The sequence below is a fragment of the Callorhinus ursinus genome, unplaced genomic scaffold, assembly GCF_003265705.2.
Source record: "Callorhinus ursinus isolate GAN/ISIS: 27379988/994484 unplaced genomic scaffold, GSC_fseal_2.0 scaffold23, whole genome shotgun sequence".
NCBI lineage: Eukaryota > Metazoa > Chordata > Mammalia > Carnivora > Otariidae > Callorhinus > Callorhinus ursinus.
The window spans coordinates 26,317,667-26,339,052 of NW_027397085.1; positions in this window are offsets into that span (position 1 = coordinate 26,317,667).

Here is a 21,386-nt window from a genome sequence, read left to right on the forward strand (position 1 = left end):
TTCCCTAGTCCCTAGTGCCCCTTCCTCTCCAGTAGCTTGGACCCCCACACTCCATGATGCAGGTCTGCAAGCCTGAGCTGCTGAGCAGGGCCAGCCCCACCTGAGAGGGCTGCTTGGGTCCCCTCGACCTCAAAGAAATGGCAGAAACTGAACATACAACTCACTATGACGCTCATCCAGCCTTGATTAAGAACAAAGGTCTGGAGCTGTGTTTCAGCCCAACCCAATGGGCCGTGATGGAGGATGGTCTTTCCCTGAGCCTTCCGTCTTTATCAATCAGCAGTCCGTGCCACCTGCCCTGGCACAGCTCCACAAGAACCATCCCAGACCTGCCAGAGAGCAGCATGTAAGACAAAACCACTGCCCCAAAGGCAGCCCCTTCAGAAACCGAGGTGAGGAGAGCAAAGTAACTTATGGGAGGCCAGAAGATTAGGACCCACGAGCCTTCGGTTGGGCTCGATGGGAGCAAACGAGCCCCAGAATGTAGGAATGATTACTAACAGACCATGTCCCAACCACATCCACAAGCTGGAAAAAATGTTGAATTAAATATGAAACAGGAAATGGAGATAAAGAGCTGTGCGCGCGCATGCATGCGCACGCACACACACACACACACAAACACACACACTCCTCTAGTTAGCACGGGGATGAAAGCCAGTGGTGGTGATTGTTAATTAGAAAGAGGGCTAACAGCTGCCTCCCAAGGCCACGGCGTTCATCTCTGCAGCACCAGGCCAGAGTCAACCATTGCAGCCCCAGGGTCGGGTGCCGTGTTATAAATGGCCACTGCTAGCCCATCAGGGTTTTCTAAGCCTGGCTTGGTTAACGGAAGAATCATGAAGAAAAACAAGGAAGAAGAGGAGGGGGTGGGGGAGGGAAAAGGAGAGGTTGAGGTCAAGGTCGAGGTCAAAGGGAAAAGCTGGACGGTGTATGGGTGAAGGCACCTGCAGCTTGAGAGAAATGGGTTCAACTCCTAGCTCTTCTATCGGACAGCTGAGTGACCGTGGACCTGCTTACACCGGTTCTCTTGGTTTCAATTTTCTTTGTCCAGCAAATGGAGAAGATGCAACAGGGTGGTGTTGCAAGGATTAAACGAGATGATGTATGACAAGCACTGGTTTGCCTGGAATATTCTAGGTACTCAAAAACTTACTACTAGCAGCAGTACGTGAATAATAGTGACTGCTACCATTCAATTAGTTGTATTATAACTCTTTAGTCACCTTAACCTGTGTGAGGCAGCCATTTCCTCCCCAATAAAACACAAGAAGCTAAGCTTTGGCCTACAGAGATTGATTTCAAAGTGTGGGAAGCATGCATGAGAGGGGAATAAGCAGTTGCTCATTTCATAAACAGATTATCCCCCCCCACCCCCACCCCATCATCTTCACCAAGAGTGAGATGTGGCCTCCTGAGTGGGAGTGTCCGGTAGGCTGTGCTTTAGGAAACAGCCCCGGCCCTTTCCCCCAGCCCTGTCCCCACCCATCACTGCCCTAAGCAGCATTTGATTTCAGCACAGACAACAATACGGGTCCCTGGATTTCCACTTTTCTCTTTACAAGTCTATGTGAGCAGGAAAAAGGGGGCTTGTTTCTTTCTAATACAAAAAAGATCACTTAAAAGTAATCATCATAATCAGGAAAGGGCTCCCCAGATCTCCAAGACCACTTCAACAGCGAGTGCATAGAACAGTGCTCAGCCGATAGTAGCCGCTCAGGGGCTCTGTTGAGTGGCCAAATGGATAAATGTGACCCAGTCCCCCACAGTGGCTACTCTTGAGGCACTCGCACTCCAGTGAAGGAGATAGAAACAAACAAATCGCCCCCCACACCTTACCAAGCTTTCAGATACAGGGACATCAAGGAATAACAAAAAGCAGTTAAATTATGGCCTCCAAATAAATTTCTGATTTTGTAAAATTAGTTTTGGGAAGAACTGAGTTTTCTTCTCTCCTTTCTCTGCCTCCCCGTCGCCTTTAGTCACATATTCTTACTAAGACATTGGATCTAAGACCTGGCACATAGCAGGTTCACAATAAATATTTGTGGAATAAAAACTAATTAAATGCATTTACTGCGATCAAGAGCTACACTGCCTGCCCAACACAACCGTCAGAGAAAGATGGTGGCAGAGCCCCGTGCAAGGCAACCTTAGAGTTTTCTTCCCTCGGCATCCTGTTCTGGGCCGTTTCCTCCTAAATGAGATCACAGGTCCAGACCTGCTTTGGAAGTGCAGCATTGCTGACTCACTCCAGCGATTCACGCCATATGTTTTAGAAAAGAACAGTCCACTTTTATTAGTAGGAGAGCAGTGCCAATATTTTACATTATGTGAGCATTTAGATGCCAGACCCCGAGCTGGATGGTTTATATTCAATATACCCTTTAATTCTCACAACAAGCCTATGAAGTAGGTTATATTATCCCCATTGTAAGGATAAAGCAACTACGGCTGAGAAAAGTGAACTTACTTGCCCACAGCCACGTAGCCAGTCTGTGAGTCTCTAGAAGGCTCTCTCAGCCCACCTCTCCAGCATCGAACAACTACGAAGTCCACCAGCTTCCTATCCCACCCAACTGTGTCCATTCCTCAAACACCTCTGACATTTGTTCAAGCACTTTCCTTGGCCTGGAAAGCCCTTCCTGACTTACCCACCATGTAAAGGCCTCCCTCATCCTCCAAGACTGTGCCCAAATACTCTTTCTTTCTGAAGCCTCCCCCACCAACCCCCACTGCCAAGGCAGAACAACGGCTCCCCTCTCTATGCCCTCAGTTCAGAGCAGCATGCCACAAACCCATTGCACTCTTGGGGCAGGTCAGGGTCCAGGGCCATGGCACCTCCAGCACCTTGCATGGACACCTGCCTGCCACACAGCAGAAACACAACAAATGTCCCATAATTAAGTAAAATGAAGCACATCCTTCCCCGAATAACAAAACAGAGAAGTAAACCCCCAACCTGGGGACATACCCTTTTTGGTCCCCTGTCTGCTCCCCAGGAAGTAGCTGACCAACAGGGTGAGGATGGGGACAGAAAGCAGAAAAGAGTTAGAATGACATTCTCCAAACAGCCCCGGGCAGGGTCCAGGCCCAGCATGAGCCAGCAGGCAGCCTCACCTTCCCTCCACAGGCCTTGTGGTAGGCAAGTTGCCAGTCAAGCCCAGATGGTTAAAGGCCGTCTGGGCTCTGGGTGGTCACCACCAGCTCTGCCACTGCTGTGGGCTCTCCAGGATCCCATTCCTTTTTTTTTAACAGGGAAGCCAGGAGAACAAGTTACCTCCTGGGCTTGTCTTCAGGCCCAAGGGCTTTCTCCCTGTGAGCACAAAGGCCATTCCTCCAGAAGTCCTAGCTTTTCTTATCTTACCAAGTAATTCTGAGCAGAGAGAAGGGGAGGATGGTGAGGAACATCTTCCCACTGACAGAACGTGGAAGGGCTGGACCCAGGGCCTGTGAGGGAGGCCCTGAGATCTTCCTGGATGGTGGGGATGGGGAGGAAAGGTGGGCGAGCTCTGCTTATCGCCTTCCAGCAGGAGAATGAACGAAGAGACATCTGGAAATCCCTTCCAGACCCCAAATTCTATGTTCTTTCTAGAGACTGAGTATATGGACCTGCGGCTCTGGTACCCATAATTTATTGTCCAGACCAAGATGTAAAATGAAGAAGGGTCAAATAGGCATAAACTGGGCCTGCCCCAGGCAAACTGAGATGTCTAGTCTTTCAACCTACAGGGCTGAGGACAGGGTACACTTCCCCAGAGTTCAGGTTTGCAAAGCCTCAAATTTTTCCAAAAGAAATGGCCACGTCTCAAAGAGATTTTAGCAAACCACTTCTCTGAGTAACATAATAAGATACATCATAAGTCATAATATACTCTGTCTTTTGCCTAATGTCTTCTGGTTTCTCCTGTAGATGCTAGGCACAGAGGTACACGCCTGGGGCCTCCTCTGAGCAGAGCAGATGCTCCCTAAGGAGAGGATGAGATAACACTAAATGGCCTGCTCTACTGAATGGTTGAGAGCAGTGCACCCCTTCTAAAGGGGAGGGGGAGAGCTGGGGGGAGGCGGGGCTGCTAACTTTCCCAGGTGGGAAAGGGGAAGGAATCTAGCTACTGAACACCAAGTAGAGCCCCTTTGGATAACATCCTTTGGGGTGCCCCTCCATGGCCCAGGAAGATGGGAGTCAGAGTAAGGGGGTGGTGCTTAATGTCCTTTCCCCAGCCCAGAATGTGAGCCCAGGCTCACGGCTTCCCTTTCTTCTTTCCCTCTGGCCCTAGGTTTCAGGGTAATCGGTCCCAGGCAAGGAGGGATAACTCTTTATAAATTCTAGATAATAAATGTAGAAGAAACAAAAATTAGAAAATCACTTTTGCAACCCCGATGAAATAACTGACTCAGGCAAGGAACATCAATGGGTGCACTGGTTTGGGGGTAACTGGATATTCTACATGGGACCAAAATATCACCTCACAAATTGTTCGCTGGTAGCAGTGCAGAAAAGGAGAATGTAAATTGACCCTGGCAGGATCAGGTAGGAACCCCTTACCTCCAGATCAACCTCGGCCCCAGGCACAAAGGGACCCACCAGACAAGATGAACTCTCTGCTTTGGGGCAATAAAAGGTGTGCAGTGTCACCACACCTGAATCTAATCAAGTCCTACGTCTAACTTCGGCTTATGGGAAATGTAGCTGATAGGGAAGAGGTTAAACACCACAAGTCAACAATCAGACCATCCCAGAAGGTGGGTTTATGGGCAACCTACCTGGTTTCTTCGATAAGCCCCTGTCATGAGGATGAGGAGAGGTGAAGAGGGAAGTTCTAAAATAAAAGTGTCTCAAAAGCCTTAACAGGGCGCCTGGGTGGCTCAGTTGGTTAAGCGACTGCCTTCGGCTCGGGTCATGATCCTGGAGTCCCGGGATCGAGTCCCACATCGGGCTCCCTGCTCGGCAGGGAGTCTGCTTCTCCCTCTGACCCTTTTCCCTCTCGTGCTCTCTATCTCTCATTCTCTCTCTCTCAAATAAATAAATAAAATCTTAAAAAAAAAGCCTTAACAACCAGATACAGTATGTGGTCGTGATTTGAATAAACCAGCTATAAGAGATATTGTTAGAACAACTGGCGACATTTGAATGTGGATTGGAATTAGACGATATTAAGGTATTAACACAATTTTTTTAAGTTGTTATATACAGTGTTGAGGTTATTTGGGAATACATTTCTTAGAGATGCAATATTTAGAGAAATGTCGTGATGTTTCCAATATACTTTAAAACACATCAGTAAAAAAAGATCCAGCAAAGATGACCAAATATCAATGATTGTTCAGTTTAGGTGGTGAACTTATATAATGTACCTAGAAGAGCTGGTTTCATAACGACAGTAAGTAGAAGGGTGGTTACGAGGGCTAGGGGTGGGGTGGGAAATGGGGAGTCAGTGTTTAATGAGCACAGAGTTACAGTACGGGATGATGAAAACATTCTGAAGATGGAGGGGGCCAGTGGTTACACAACATTGGGAATGTACTTAATGCCACTGAATCGTACACTTAAAAATGGTTAAAAGGGCTGATTTTGTTTTGCGTACTTTCTTTTTTTTTTATGTTCAGTTAGCCAACATATAGTACATCAATAGTTTTTGATGTAGTGTTCATTGATTCATTAGTTGCATATAACACCTAGTGCTCATCACAACACGTGCCCTCCTTAATACCCATCACCCTGTTACCCCATCCCCCGGCCCCCTCCCTTCTATAACCCTGTTTGTTTCCTGGAGCCCAGAGTCTCTCATGGTTTGTCTCCCTCTCTGATTTCTTCCTGTTCAGTTTTCCATCCCTTCCCCTATGGTCCTCCGTGGTATTCCTTATGTTCCACGTATGAGTGAAACCATATGAGAATTGCTTATCTCTGCTTGACTTACTTCACTTAGCATAATCCTCTCCAGTCCCATCCATGTCGATGCAAATGGTGGGTATACATCCTTTCTGATGGCTGAATAATATTCCATTGTATATATGGACCACATCTTCTTTATGCATTCGTCTGTTGAAGGACATCTCGGCTCCTTCCACAGTTCAGCTATTGTGAACATTGTTGCTATGAACATTGGGGTGCATGTGCCCCTTCTTCTCACTACATCTGTGTCTTTGGTACTAGTAAATACCTAGTAGTGCAGTTGCTGGGTCGTAGGGTAGTTCTATTTTTTTTTTTTTTAAAGATTTTATTTATTTATTTGACAGAGAGAAGGGTAGCTCTATTTTCAACATCTGAGGAACCTCCATACTGTTTTCCAGAGTGGCTGCACCAGCTTACATTCCCACCAACAGTGTAAGAGGGTTCCCCTTTCTCCACATCCTCGCCAGCATTTGTTGTTTCCTGCCTTGTTAATTTTTGCCATTGTAACTGGTGTGAGGTGGTATCTCATTGTGGTTTTGATTTGTATTTCTCTGATGCCGAGTGATGTTGAACACTTTTTCATGTGTCTGTTGGCCACTTGGATGTCTTCTCTGTAGAAATGTCTGTTCATGTCTTCTGCCCATTTTTTGATTGGATTATTTGTTCTTTGGGTGTTGAGTTTGATTATGTTCTTTTTAGATTTTGGGTACTAGCCCTTTATCTGATACGTCATTTGCAAATATCTTCTCCCATTCTGTCGGTTGTCTTTTGGTTTTGTGGACTGTTTCCTTTGCTGTGCAGAAGCTTTTTATCTTTATGAAGTCCCAATAGTTCATTTTTGCTTTTATTTCCCTTGCCTTTGGAGACAAGTTGCTGTGGCTGATGTCACAATAAAAAAACCTTAGGTTGTGGGTGTTCATTTTACTACTACTATTCTTTCCACCTTTTCATAATGAATAATTTTTTTTAAAGATTTTACTTATTTATTTGACACAGAGTGAGAGCGCACAAGCAGGGGGAGCAGCAGAGGGAGAGTGAGAAGTAGGCTCCCCGCTGAGCAGGGAGCCCCACACGGGGCTCGATCCCAGGACCCTGGGATCATGACCTGAGCCGAAGGCAGACGCTTAACGACTGACTCCCCCAGGCGCTTTATTTTTTTTAAGATTTTTATTTATTTATTTGACAGAGAGATATAGCGAGAGGGAAACAAGCACAGGGAGCTGGAAAGAGAGAAGCAGGCTCCCTGCCAAGCAGGGAGCCCGATGCATAACGAATAATTTTTTAAAAAAGACAAAATAGTGGGGCGCCTCGGTGGCTCAGTTGGTTAAGCACCCGATTCTTGATTTGGGCTCAGGTCGTGATCTAGGGGTCCTGGGATCGAGCCTCACCCCAGGTTCTGCACTCGCTGCGGAGTCTGCTTGAGGATTTCTCTCCCTCTCCTTCTGCTCCCCCCCACTCTAAAAAAATAAATGAAAAAAATCTAAAAAAAATTTTAAAAAGACTAAATATCCCTCTGGTGACTCTGATGTCACCTTGTCTTTTTTCTGCTCCTGGTTTTATGCTAAAGCTTTCTAAAAGCCAGCAGAAGGCCAAAGCACTTATTTTTAAAATCCTCCTTTATTACTTAAAAGTAAATCTGAAAAAAAAAAAAAAAAAAGTAAATCTGAAGGGCTAATCCCTTTCTGGACCTCCACAGAGTCTGGCTCAGAGCAGAATGGAGAAGGTCGGTTCGAGAAAGAGCCAGTGCCTGATTAGAGAAGATAAAGGTACTTACGTGGCTGGAGTCCTGAGAAGTCACACCCTGTTCTGAGCGCTCACTACAGTCTGGCAGGATTCTAGGGCAGCTCTCCAGATACGGTGAGGTCAGCAGCAGCATCCACCAGCCTCAGAGAAGTTAAGTAACTTACCCAAAGTTGCTCAGCTGATGTGCAATACATTTTTAACAGGCATTTTAGAAAGCAGAGCCTGGGTTAACCACCCTCCCTACAACCCCCAAGCTTTCCTGTCTCCTTCCCTAAAAAGAGGGTGGGGCTGTAATATCCACCCCCACTCCTGACACAGGGTTCAAGACTGGTTGATTGATCAATCTTAAAGGCACTGATCACTACTTAACCACGATCTCTGAACTGGGTGAGGCCATGCAGGAATCAGAGAAAGAAACCTGGTCTCTGGCCTAAAAGCACATACAATCCATTTATGACGACACACTGAGAAGCATAACTAGCAGAAATAACATTTTAGATTGTATGGCTCCTACACCCACACTCCTTTTGCACGTGGTTCCCCCTTCCACTATACTCACACTGCACCGTGATGACCTACTTTAAGAGGATCTTCTACCTTTGCTGTTTAGTGACTCTGGGCTCCTCAAGCTCAAGATCTTACATTGTTTTTATACACTCAACACCTACAGTGCTGCCGAGGGTAGACAGGGTGTGGGCAATACTGAATGCAGGTGGGAAAGAGAGTGACTAGGTGTGCAGAGGAAATCATCCCAATGCCCACCTTATCTGCCAAGACCTCTTCTTTCCTCTCCGCCCTCCCTGCACCCCAATCATTCCAGAATCCCTCCAGATGACCTGGGTTCCCTCCACCTCCTCCCCAGCTGTGGGAGAGGTGCTATCACTCCTGACGGAGTCATGCACACAGACGCTAAGGGCTCTGCTAGAATCTCCAGGTCCAGGGCGCCTGGGCGGCTCGGTCGTTGAGCGTCTGCCTCCGGCTCAGGTCATGGTCCCGGGGTCCTGGGATCGAGCCCCGCATCGGGCTCCCTGCTTCTCCCTCTCCCGCTCCCCCTGCTTGTGTTCCCTCTCTTGCTCGCTGTGTCTCCCTCTGTCAAATGAATAAATAAAATCTTAAAAAAGACCACCATCATCATCTGCAGGCCCGGCCTGCCTAGCTGCTCTGTCCGTAGGCAGGTGGGCATCTTAGCAGCACTCGTCCCTATTTTCCCCAGTCCCTGGCTTCTAGTCAAACCAATTTTCGATGGCGAATCATGAGGCAGAAGGCATCCCCTGGCTACAACCCAACCCTGAGACCTGGGGAAGGGGACAACAATAGCACCAGAACGCCCCCCAGCCCAGAGATGAAGCTTCGTCCGTTCGCACAGCAGCACTTAGCAGGGCTCCTGCAAGGAGGAGCAGGTCCTCCTTGACCTCCTGGGTCAAGCCTGCTCTCTTAGCAAGTCCCCTGGGACACAGAGCTGGGCCAGTATATGGGTTCAGGTGCCAAGTGCATGGGTTTCCCCAAGTGTCCCTAGGAGGCAAGTAACCCGTTGCAGCCCTGGTACAACTGTCCTTCTGACAAGGGGGTGGGTAGGCAAACGAGAGTCTTAGTAATAGCAGCTGCTCCCAAGGAAACATCCACGCCCGACGTCTGTGTCTCTGTGGGCTGGGATTTTTCAGTGTGGGCGGCACGCTCATTGCCACATTTTCCTCCTTCCTTCCCAAAGATGGCACTGAAAATGCATGATTTCCAGGGTCCAATGTGGCTGTGATGACTCCACAGTTTTCTTACTCAGACATGCACCGAAAATGCATGATTTCCAGGGTCCAATGTGGCTGTGATGACTCCACAGTTTTCTTCCTGTATGCTACCCATTGACACAGTTTTTAGATCCTACAACATGCATATACTGCCAAGTACGTTCTTGCCTTCCAAAGCCTTTTTTTCATTTTGGTCACTCAGATCAAAATGATTAGCATCACAGGCAAAATTTGAAGGCTGAAAAAAATTTTGAAAAGTACAAAACTGGAATTCCATCCTTGTGTGTGTGTGTGTACGCATATGTTTTTTGTTTTTGAGGTGGAGGGGAGACAGAATCTTAAGCAGGCTCCCACCCAGCGTGGGGCTCGATCTCACAACACTGAGATCATGACCTGAGCCAAAATCAAGAGTCAGATGCCCAACCAACTGAGCCACCCAGGCGGCCCTGTCCTGGTATGATTTTACAACTATACTTCAACTCTTTGGAAAGCATACTCAAATTTTTAATTGAAGGTTATGTACTTACACTCAAGATATTCGAACTAAAAGATTCATTTCAGGACAGTACATATTTGAAACTGCATACTACCCCAAGATACACACACTCAACGTAGACCCCTTAGTTCTTCCTGTTGTGACAAATTCATACAAAACCATGCAGACAAGGATGCTACCAGGACTTGCCCTCTCCACCCACCCTTGCACCCCCAGCTTTTTGCAAAGCTAGTTGTCTAAATACAATGGCATTTTTTACAATGACCTTATTTTGTCCTGCCTATCAACTATAATTAAGTTATATATACAAACCCGCCTAGCTAGAAAGCTTTTATAAATGCATCATAATGAGGCAGTGTGGCATAATGGTTTGGGGCAGGTTCGAGAGTCAGACCTGGGCTGGAATCCCAGCTCTACCTTCCCAGCTGTACAGCCTTGGGCAAGCGACTGAACGTTTCTCTACATGAGGTTCCTCTCCTGGAAAATGGAGACAATAATGTGCCTCAGCCTGATACTCAGTAGGTGCTCCGGACACATGCATTGCTTATTTTGTTCTGTTTGTCCTGACCTTGAGGTTTTCCCTAATTGCAATCCCCTGCTGAAAATATCAGAGAGAGAGAACACATGGGCAGAACAAATGGGTAAGCAGTCAGCATAACCTTGGGGGCCAACTTCACTGGTGATCGAACTATATTTTAGCATCACAAACTTTGATTTGGCATGGACCCACCACTTAGGCCCAGAGGATCATAGACACCCAGGCAGGGATTGAAGACTCTTCTTCCAAGCTCTCATGCAGTTCGACATTTCACTGCCCTCAGCAAAACACCACCTTGAAAGCCATGTCATCCCGAATTAGCCTCAGCTTCCACAGCCAATATCTCCTCAGCACCAGGGAAGGACCAGCTTTGCCCTTACCGGAGGATTACTCTCTCTGTTGTCCTCAAGGTGCCTACCCGCTAAGGGGGCAACTGTCTGAGAAACCTAAAGTCTCCTCCCCTTCAAAGCAGCGGTAGGTGCTGGGCGCCTGGGTGCCTCAGTTGGTTGGGCAACTGCCTTCGGCTCAGGTCATGATCCTGGAGTCCCGGGATCGAGTCCCACATCGGGCTCCCTGCTCGGCGGGGAGTCTGCTTCTCCCTCTGACCCTACCCCCTCTTGTGTGCTCTCTCTCTCTCTCTCTCAAATAAATAAATAAAATCTTTAAAAAAAAAAAAAAAAGCAGGGGTAGGTGCTGCTGAGCTCCCCTGGGCAGTCTCCAACCAACCGACACCCGCCTTTCACAACCCAATAGTCCGGGCTAATGGAAGAGGGGAGCAACAGGAACCAGGACGCAGCCGACACATTCAACAACAGGAGATGCTTAAACTGTGGTGCTGTCAGGTGATGGAATACAATTCAGCCACAAATGATTGTAACTCAAAACGATGAAAAAAGATGCTCAAGATAGACTGACACAAAAACCAGGCGAAAAATCGTTTGTACCGTGTAATGCGGTTTGAAAGTTTTAAAAAATCCTTTCCCGCGCATATGTGTTTCTGTATCCGACATCAAAAACATGGAAGAAAATAGACCAAGATGTTCGCAGGGGCAAACCGTGCGTGGTGGAATTAGGGGCAAGTATCTTGTTCTTAGTTTTTCTTATCAACAGTATTTTCAATAACGCCCATGCCTTACATCTGGAAAGAGGAGGAAATTAAAAGACATTAAGAATGGCCTCATTCTTAATGAGAATGGCCAACTCTAGTCTCTCTCTGGCTGGGTCACATCTTAGAAGAGACGAACGCGGACACCACTTCCGTGCCCCCCACATTCGTCTTTCCCCGCGCTTGCATGTGTGCGCGCGCGCCTGCGTGCATGCGTACGTACGGATGTGCGTGCGTGCGTGCGTGCGTGCGTGCCACTACCGTTCCTTCTCAGTGGCGGTGAATGCGTTTCTCGACAGCAGAGGGGGCGCGTCTCAGGGCCAGGAGGGTCCTGGCAGGAGGCACTTTCTAGCACGTCCCGACATGTGTTTCCAGTAACGCTGTTTGGGGCCGCTTTTTTCTCTTATCGCTCCTCCCGTGACCTTTGCTGGTTACAGGCTTACTGGCTGGAGCCAGGTGGATTTGTTTGATTTTTGTTGATGGTTATTAGGAAGAGGAAGTGCCAGAAGGGATTACCTCAAGTTTAAACCTATTTCCAGCAGAGTCCTGGGGCCTTTAATTACACATCTCGGGTCTGTTTGGTAAAGAAGTGGTCAAAGATGTGCTTTTTATCTCCCTCGGAATCTCCTGCGACTGGCAGCATTCCATTTGTGCCTGGTGTTCCTGTAAACTCAAGCCACAAGCTTCTGGTGGGAGGAGGGGTGGGGGTGGAGAATGGGATATGAAGTTGAAAGCTGGCGAGAGACATTTTTTAAAGCACCCTACCTGGGAGTCCTGGGTCAAGCCATGCCATTTTGGAGGCCAGACAGCAGAGAAAGACTAGGAGCTGCACCCCCCAGGAAGCTGAAATTTTGGTTTGGGGACCAGACATACTGCAGCTCCCAGAGAAGTGTCCAGGGTCAGCTACTGCTGAACCACAAGGATGAGGACAGTCACAATGCTAAATGCCCAGCCCATTCCAAGAGCAGACTTTTCTTTATTTCTTGCCGATTTTCCCCCACATCTTGGTATTGAAATACTAACAGCTGCAGTCACCATGTGGGCAGGCAATCACTGTGTCTGGGATGATCAAGATAGCAGATCAGCTGTGGGGCAGCTACAGGCCACTTTTCTGCTACAGGTGGGTCTAGTTAGAGAGATCAGAGGACCCACTGGTCCTCAGAAAGAACCCTTCCCACTCTGATTTCTCCAGGCCAGTGAAAGAAGACAGACTTCAGGGATGCACATCCCTCAGGGCATGAGTATGCTGCCATCCTTTGTCTTACTTGCTGGTTAGAGAGATTGCCAAATTACAAAATTGCTAAAAATCCAAGACTGGGAAGTTTAACACATAAAATGCAACTTTATTGGAGCAAAAAATTGTGGGTGCTTGCTTACTCAGGGTCTTACTTCATTTTTGGTATATACAGTGAAGTCAGGAAATTTAGCTGCTTGTATTAAAGACACAGCGATGTAGGTCAGATGCACACACAATTTCAGACAATAAGATTCCAACTCTCCCTTTAATTTAGGCCCCAGAGGCAATGGAATTTAGGGAGGAACATTTGGTTAGGATGGAAATAGGAACAACTGGAGTTTAGTCAGAGGCCTCTTTCATCCTCGACTGGAATCCTTTACCACCCAAACTCTGCCCATGGCAAGACTGTCTTTCATAACCCCCAGTATCCCAGCAAATCCCTTCAGCAGGAGCACATAGCAATGGAGTACAGATTCTCGCCCCAGTCCCTGGAATCCTTCAACCCCCTCAAGGCTCGCTAAGTAATAGTCTTTTTCTTGGCCCTGTAGCTGTCTTATTAGAGCCCTGAAAGACAGAGTGTGGTCTCCACCAGGAGAGTGCCTTCCGTGTTGCCCAGCCCCTCCCTGAAGCTCCCAGCACCACTCTCCATGAGGCCAGGGCCTGGGCAGGAAGGCCTCCTGGGGTGGAGATGTAGAGGCTGTTTTAGTTTGCCCACAATTCCGCGGCAGTAGAGACATGCAGCCTTTGCATCTTACATCAGGACTGTTGAATGTACAGTATGAATACACCGATGGTGCCTAAAATGATGCTGGTGGGACATAAATTTCCCATGTTAATGGTTATGTACTTATTTTAGTGTCAACTCAAGAAAAATGAGATTAGCACATCAGTGGTTATTTCATGGATATTGATTAGGATGAGGGTAAGTAATAAATTCAATAACATTTAATAAAAAATGTTAATTAAATAGTAATTCAATAATACTGGTGATATATAAATAGGGCAACATGCATGAAGCTGATTTTTAGGTGGATGAAGTTTGGGACAATTCTGTGCCAGTTAGAGTTAACCAACATGTATGAAAAGCTCAGACATGTATACTAAAACACTAGGGATAGCTGTCCACCGTGCTAAGAGCTTTGGAATCGGAAAGCCCAGGGTCAGATGCTAGCTCTATCTTTAAGTTAGCTCTGTGATCTTGGACACATCACAACTCTTTAAGCCTCAGTTTCTTCATCTGTAAAATAGAAATGACAATTCTTATGTGATTGTTCTAAGAATTAAATGAGGTAATCCTTTAAAAGTGGCTAGCAGAGCCCTTGGCATAGAGAGCAAGTTCCTGGGAGGAATGATGATTATAAATGCAAAGGACTCATTTCTAAAGCAGGCTGCCCATATATCTGTCCTGAAGATTTCCTTCCAAGAAAATGTAGCCCAAAAAGTACAGGAACATTTAGCCCTTTGGGTCATGGATCTACTCCCAGGCAAATGTGTGCACACACACTTAGAAACGCCAAAACTGCATACAATTTTAGGCATTCACAGTTGACACCACCTTTAGCCACTTCCTGAGCTGACTACAGCCCTGGGAAACAGATGGAGAGCCAGGGTAACAGGAAGTCTCTCCACTACTTCTGCCGCAGGGCGCCCTGGAGTCATCCTAGCTTCTGGAGTCATCCTAGTCTTCTAAAGCAGACTGCGGTTCTCTCTGGGGCCTCTTAATACACAGGGCAGCACAGCTTCATTCTCTACACGGGCAGAATGCAAATAAGGTGCTGAGAACCCACACAAACCCCTATACTCGGTAACTGGCTTTTTCTTGTTCTCCTTGTTATACAGCCTGGCCTTGCAATTTTTAACTCAGCGCTGATGGGGCTGGGTAAATTCAAGTGACTAGCAAATGTACATGGAAAACTGTGGGCCCCGATAAGCTGCTGATATGGTGTGCCTGCGCTTCCGCCTGTTCTATTTAAACACTGATAGACCCTTCGGCAAACAAGAAACCTTTTGTGCTCTGAGCATCCACAACTGCCACCCGGAGTCCATTCTGGACATGACCATGGCTCAGAGTAGGCAGAGTGGGGGTGGGGAAGGGGCAAACTTTTCCTGCACTTTATCAGATAAATGCACAGAGGTAGGACCACTCTGATCTTCATTCCTGGGGTTCCAAATCTTTCTCCCTAACCCTTGCCACACCTCGCAGAGACCTCTCAAAAAGTGAGCTGGAGAGCATGTTTTTCTAGAAAATTTACTGCTTATCCTTCAAGGAAGACATATGGGCTGGTTCAAGTCATGACCCACACACATCACACAAGTGAGTAAGAGATGAATAACTCAGCTTACAAAGAAGCAATGAGAGGAAAGCCAGAGAGTTTACTGCATGCACTAATATAAACCAAAAAGGGAGTCAGGGTTGGGCCCAAAAAAACTCCATGAAAATCAGAATGCCATGGAGCCTGCGGACAGGTGTTGTTTCTAACAACCATTGGAGTTTTGGGTTATTTAGTAGACAGTTCGTAAATAGTTGAATTTGAATTTCTTTCTTGAATATAACATGGGATTAGAGCACTACTTCTCGAAGCCTCGTTCTCCTGGATCAGCAGTTTGGGCGTCACCTGGAAGCTTGTTAAAAATGCAGAATCTTGAGCCCCAGACTAGACTTCCTAAACCAGAATCTACATTTTAACAAGATCCTTAGGAATTCATGTACATGTTACAATTTGAGAAGCACTGGCTAGAGTATTTATAAAGCCTCTATAAAGGTGTATGAAAGGGTAGTCAAAGATCATAGATTGTTTCCTCTCACATTTGCGGCAGATCTTAACCTTAACATCAAGTCTTAAAAATTCATGTTCCGGGGGCCTGGGTGGCTCAGTCGGTTAAGCGACTGACTTCGGCTCAGGTCATGATCCTGGGGTCCCGGGATCGAGTCCCACATCGGGCTCCCTGCTCAGCGGGGAGTCTGCTTCTTCCTCTGACCCTCTTCCCTCTCGTGCTGTCTCTCATTCTCTCTTTCTCAAATAAATAAATAAAATCTTTAAAACATAAATAAGTAAATAAATAAAAATTCACGTTCAATTTTAAGGGATGAGATTAATAACAATAAACCTGTTAATATAATAAATTTTGCTTTCAGCAATCAGTTCTCAAATCTAAGTGAAGAAATATTTCTCACGAATCCTTCAATATATATGACACTGCTTGGGCAACTTCAAACACCCTTCTCTGACATGAAGACAGAATTATTCTTAGCAGTCCAAGACTACATACTCCTCCCATGAAGGTTCACAGCTGTACACATGAGAATTAGTGCAATTTTAAGAGGTTAAAAAAGTACTCCAGATTTAGCACTATTGACAGAAGGCAGAGTTTTAAAAATCAGCTTTGAAATAATTCTGTAATGAACATAGATTACCTTTTGGGGGGGAAAGAGAAGGGGGAAGAAGTATCAATTAGTGGCCAAGAGTGTCTTGCACTCTTTGCTGTGTGACAATACCCAATTTAGTGGACCTCTCTGAGTCAGCTCCCTCAGTATAAAATCAGGATAATAAAATAAAATGGGAATAACTTGTTGAATTTTTGTAGGATTAAAGGATATAATGCATGACAAGCAGTTAATAGCATTTGGACACAAAAGTACTGAATAAATGTAAGCTATTAATAGGCAGTTAGTAATGAAATACTGTCTCAAGATGTCCCTTTGCTTAATTGGAGAGAGCAGAGACCCCTGGATCTTGTCCTGTCTCTGTGCAGTACTCGTTCTAGGAGCCTGCAAAATCACTGCATTTGAGCCATGGCTAGAAAGATTCAGATCATCAGCTAGGCCTGCTTCACTGACTTAGAGGGAGAGTAAAAAACTCTCTGGTACCAGCTAGGGAGGCCGAGGCCAACGTCAACATGTGAGAACCAGCGGACATTTCGGGCAGCTGTGGAAGGGTGGATGTTCTGTGCCTCCGGGCCAGAATCCCTCCACTGCCACCTCCAATGAAGCAGAGTTGGCAAGCTAGGAGCCCTGGGGGAAGAGAAAGGAAGAGTGGATAAAGAGGGAGCAGAAGAATAAAAAGAGGGGACAGAAGAAGGTGCACTCACAGAAGGGGCAGGTGTTACATCACTATTTGGAGTTCATGCTCTGACAGCACAAAAGTAAATCAGTCTCGGCCTCCCCACGTAAGAGCTCTAAGGGGCACATCAGTTAACCTTCCTGAGCCTCCCTTTTTTTTAAAGTATAAAATAAGGATAATAGTACTACCTACCTCAAAGGTTTAGGAGGGCAATTAAATGAGGTAATGTGCCTAAAGAATGAAGCAGCTTACTTGGCACATGGTAAATGCTCGATACATGGGACCTATTACAGTCTATCTATGATAGGCACCTATAGCACAACAATAATATACATATTTACTCTAAATTTAATCCCTGGAGACTAAGAATTTGATTTAATGTGATTTTCAGATGTATAGAGAACTGGATCTCTTTTAGACATCCCATCAATGAAAGACCATAAGCTTTTATTGTAAGTGTTACAAAAGCCTAGTTATTCTCCTTAGCAAAAGAACAGTGGAAAGAGCTATTAGAAGTTGGCTTAAAAAACCCCGCCATGTCAGATTCATTAGAACTAGGTGAAAAGCAGGAAAAGGCGAGGGCATCTCCAGGACAGCAGAAATTTAATGTCTGACATACGCAGAATGGCTTAATAAGCGACCTCATTCCACTGGACTGTACCAGGCTAGGACTACCGAAAAGGTTAAAGTGATAAATATATAAAAGCAAGACTGAGAAAGAAAAAACAGTTGATTGGGGAGGGGGTAGTGGAGTAGAGGTGACTTTTAGATTTGTTGACTATTTTTTGCAAAATCAGGGTATTTTTTGAAACCCCTGTAAGATCAAGGGAGAAAGAACAGTATGATGGTCCAACAGCTTCAGGCAAAGTGAGGAATGAGTTGGGGCACTCACCCAGGGCAGTGGTTTTCCAACCTTTTCTTTCAGCTAGACATTTTGTAAACAAAATCTTATTGATACTCCAATCTATGAAGCAGATAAAATAGTGCTGTTATTCGGTTTATTTATATGTTCAATTTTAATCCTTGCTCCACTTAGGTCTGTAAATGAGAGCACAAATATCTACACAGGTTGAATATACATTGAATGAGGATATTTAATTTTTTTTTTAATGGTTAAAGATGTTTTTAGAAGATAAAATTCCAGGGGCGCCTGGGTGGCTCAGTCGTTAAGCGACTGCCTTCGGCTCAGGTCATGATCCCAGGGTCCTGGGATCAAGCCCCTCATTGGGCTCCCTGCTCCGTGGGAAACTGCTTCTCCCTCTGCCACTCCCCCTGCTTGTGTTCCTGCTCTCACTGTGTCTCTGTCAAATAAATAAATAAAATCTTAAAAAAAAAAAAAAAAAGATAAAATTCCAGTTGGAAGCTTGCGGGATCCCAGTGTTTCCTAGAAGGTAGTTCAGAAACATCGACAGGATTCTAAAACCTGGGGCTAGCCAACTGTCAGGTGCTTTTCCATACAGACCTGAAGCTCACCACAGCTTCCTGCAGCAGTCATTTCAGTTCCTGTCAAGTGAGGAAGAACAGTGAGCAGAGGACACCTCATTGTCTCCTATTTAATGACAAACCAAACTCACACAGAAGGGACATGAGAGTTGAGCCCATGGTTATTTTTTTTTTTTTAAGATTTTATTTATTTATTTGACAGAGAGAGAGATAGTGAGAGCACGAACACAAGCAGGGGGAGTGAGAGAGGGAGAAGATGTGGGACTCGATGCCAGGACCCTGGGATCATGACCTGAGCCGAAGGCAGACGCTTAATGACTGAGCCACCCAGGCACCCGAGCCCATGGTTATTGTGACCCGGGCCACATCTGTGAGAAACTCTCCAAATCCCAAATAAGAGGAAAAGACAGATGGGTCGTACCTCTACCACCCACGGGCACTGAGGAAGTAAATCAAAACCCATGACTTTCTGGTTAGGTGGGGTAGAGGTCAATGGCCAAGGAAGGCAGAAAGTAACTAGGGTTGGCGTGGCCCAGGGGAGGCAGAGAAAAAGAGGCAGAAGGTGGCTAGAGAAAATGGCCCTATCTCTGGTCGTAGAAAAGAGATATGTAGGAATTTAGGACCTGAAAAGGCCAAGAGAAGTAGAGTCATCGAGGAAGGACTGGAAAGCTTGTAGGGGGAGGTGCAGGGAGGCTGGCAGAGAGGATATGTGAAGAGTGGGGAAAGTAGCAAAGAATTTAAGGCAAGTGCAAAAAGAAACAAGGAGAAGTTCAAAGGACGCTTTGAAGACCTAAATCCACACAAAGATAGTGTATGGGAAATCTTGACATAAAATACAAACGGCCCAAGAAAAAAGGAGGCCAGAATCTCAGCCTGTAGAACTCAGGAAAGGAAACGAGAATCAGAGTTTATTGGATTTATAGAGTGTTTTGATGTGACTGAGTGTTGAAAGATTATTTGCCAGGGGGAGGGAGGTTTCGGTTGCTTGGTGGCAAAGAACGCTCAATAATCCCTTTTATGGTAATCTGTGAGGATCAAATGAACATGTATACAAATAGAACGCACTACATAAACACATGATGATATTACCAGAAAAGCAAGGGTAAGTCACATTCTCATCTGGGCAGCAGGAATTTAGGAAGGAAAAGAGCGGTCTGATTTATCAGGGATGGTCTAATGACAGCCTTGAGGAAAGAAAGAGGAAAGGCAGAACTTAGGGTAGCCACGTGGTCCTGAGAAGGGAATGAATGCCCTTGGTTTGAATTATAGGTTTGGGTTTTTTGTGTCCTGCCCTTGGATCCAGTGCTGTAGCTGGTTGCAGAGCTGCCGGGCACTTTACCTACATTATCCCATTTAAAACTAAAAACAGCTCCGTGAGAAAATATTCTGGAACGCAGGTTAGGAAAACAAAGTTTGGCTAGGGCAACTGAATGACCTAGATTGCAGGAGTGAGGGTTCAAGCCCTGGCCCAGTGGATTTGGGCCTGCACCTCCCTTTGCAGCTGGTTTTCCAGGTCCCTGAAATGTACCCCCCACCCCACCCTTGTTGGCTCTTTGGGCAGCGGGGACTTCCCCAGGTGGCAGCAATCTCTCTTTCCTTGGACGGTATTTGGTTTTACGAAGATCTTTAGTGCCCTTCCGGGTAAAAATAATATTAGAGGCAGGTAAATGTAACTTGAAAAGTGTAAAAAACTTCTTCTACCACTATGCAAGTAAGCCAGAGAAAATGATGAGTTATTGAGATTCCTGGACAGGAAAGCACTGTCTTATATCCCACCCAGCCCTCACCCTCGACCAGAAGCTCCCCGCAGCCAGGGGCTCTCTTCTACAAAGCCTGCATGCGTGACAGCCGGTACAAGGTCATACACATCATAATCAGCTAGTAACTTTTTAGCCAATGAAGGCCTAAAACATCTGTATCCGAGAAACCGGAACAGTTCAGCTATGCAAGATGACTAAGTCCTAGCAGTCTACTATAACAGCATAGGGCCAGGAGTCAACAACACTGTATTGTGCACTTAAAATTTTGCTAAGAAGGTAGATCTTATGTTGTGTTATCACCAAAAAAAGGAAAAAAAACCCCAAAAAACAAAGAAAACCCCAAAACCCAAAAACAAAAAGATGACGATGATAAAAAGGGCAAAAAGAAAGTTTGGGAGGTGCTGGATATATTTAAATATAGATTATAGATTATAATAATTAGCAGGGCAGGAAGAAACTTTTGGAAGTAATGGATGTTTATGGCATCTGAATGACTTCTCTCCGAACTCAAGTTGTTTACATTAAATATGTACAGCTTTTTGTATGTCAATCATATCTCAATAAAGTGGTTTACAACAAAAAAGCCAAGGCGCAAGTATTTACACTTCATAAAAGTAGAACTTTCCTTTCAAAAGTACAGCTTTATCACATCGGACACAGGGGACTGAATTTCATGCATCATTCTCTCGGAGGGGCTAGAACACCGTAGACGGAGGTGAAGCCAAGGCCGCTTGAAAAGTGAAGATGCAGGGAGGGTCTCTGGGCTTCTCTTCAGCTGTCTCTTGTCACCCAAAGCAGTGCTCTGGAGGGCCAGCTTAGAGAAACTTATGACCTCTATTTGGCCTTGTGTTCCTAAAAATTTTATGGGAATGTCACTAATAAACTAAGTGTTTAAATGCTTCACCATCTAGTTAAAAAATAATAACTGCTACTGGGACTGACTTACACTACATATTTTCTGCAGAACATATTTATTTACCTTTCCAATAAAATACACCTGGCAATAAATAAAAGGCAGTAAAAGTATCCATGGCTTGCTATTAAAACTTGGTATGTTTTAATGACAACTTTTAGTATACTGGTTTTGGATGGATCAGGTATTATTTGAAAAAAAAGCACCTAATTAGGAAATGATTGAGATTGGCACTGAGATACAAACACAATAATCTGTCCTAAGTACAGTGTCTATATTGTTAATATCTCTGACATTTAAATTATGTCTCCCCCTGTAATATCAGACGGCACTTTAAAACGGTCAATATATTTCTACCAATGAGTCACTTGTATAAAATTGCCACTAAAAACACATTAGTCTCTTTGGCTTTTTGTTTTTTTGTTTTTCTTTTTAATGTAAACTAGTCTAGTGAA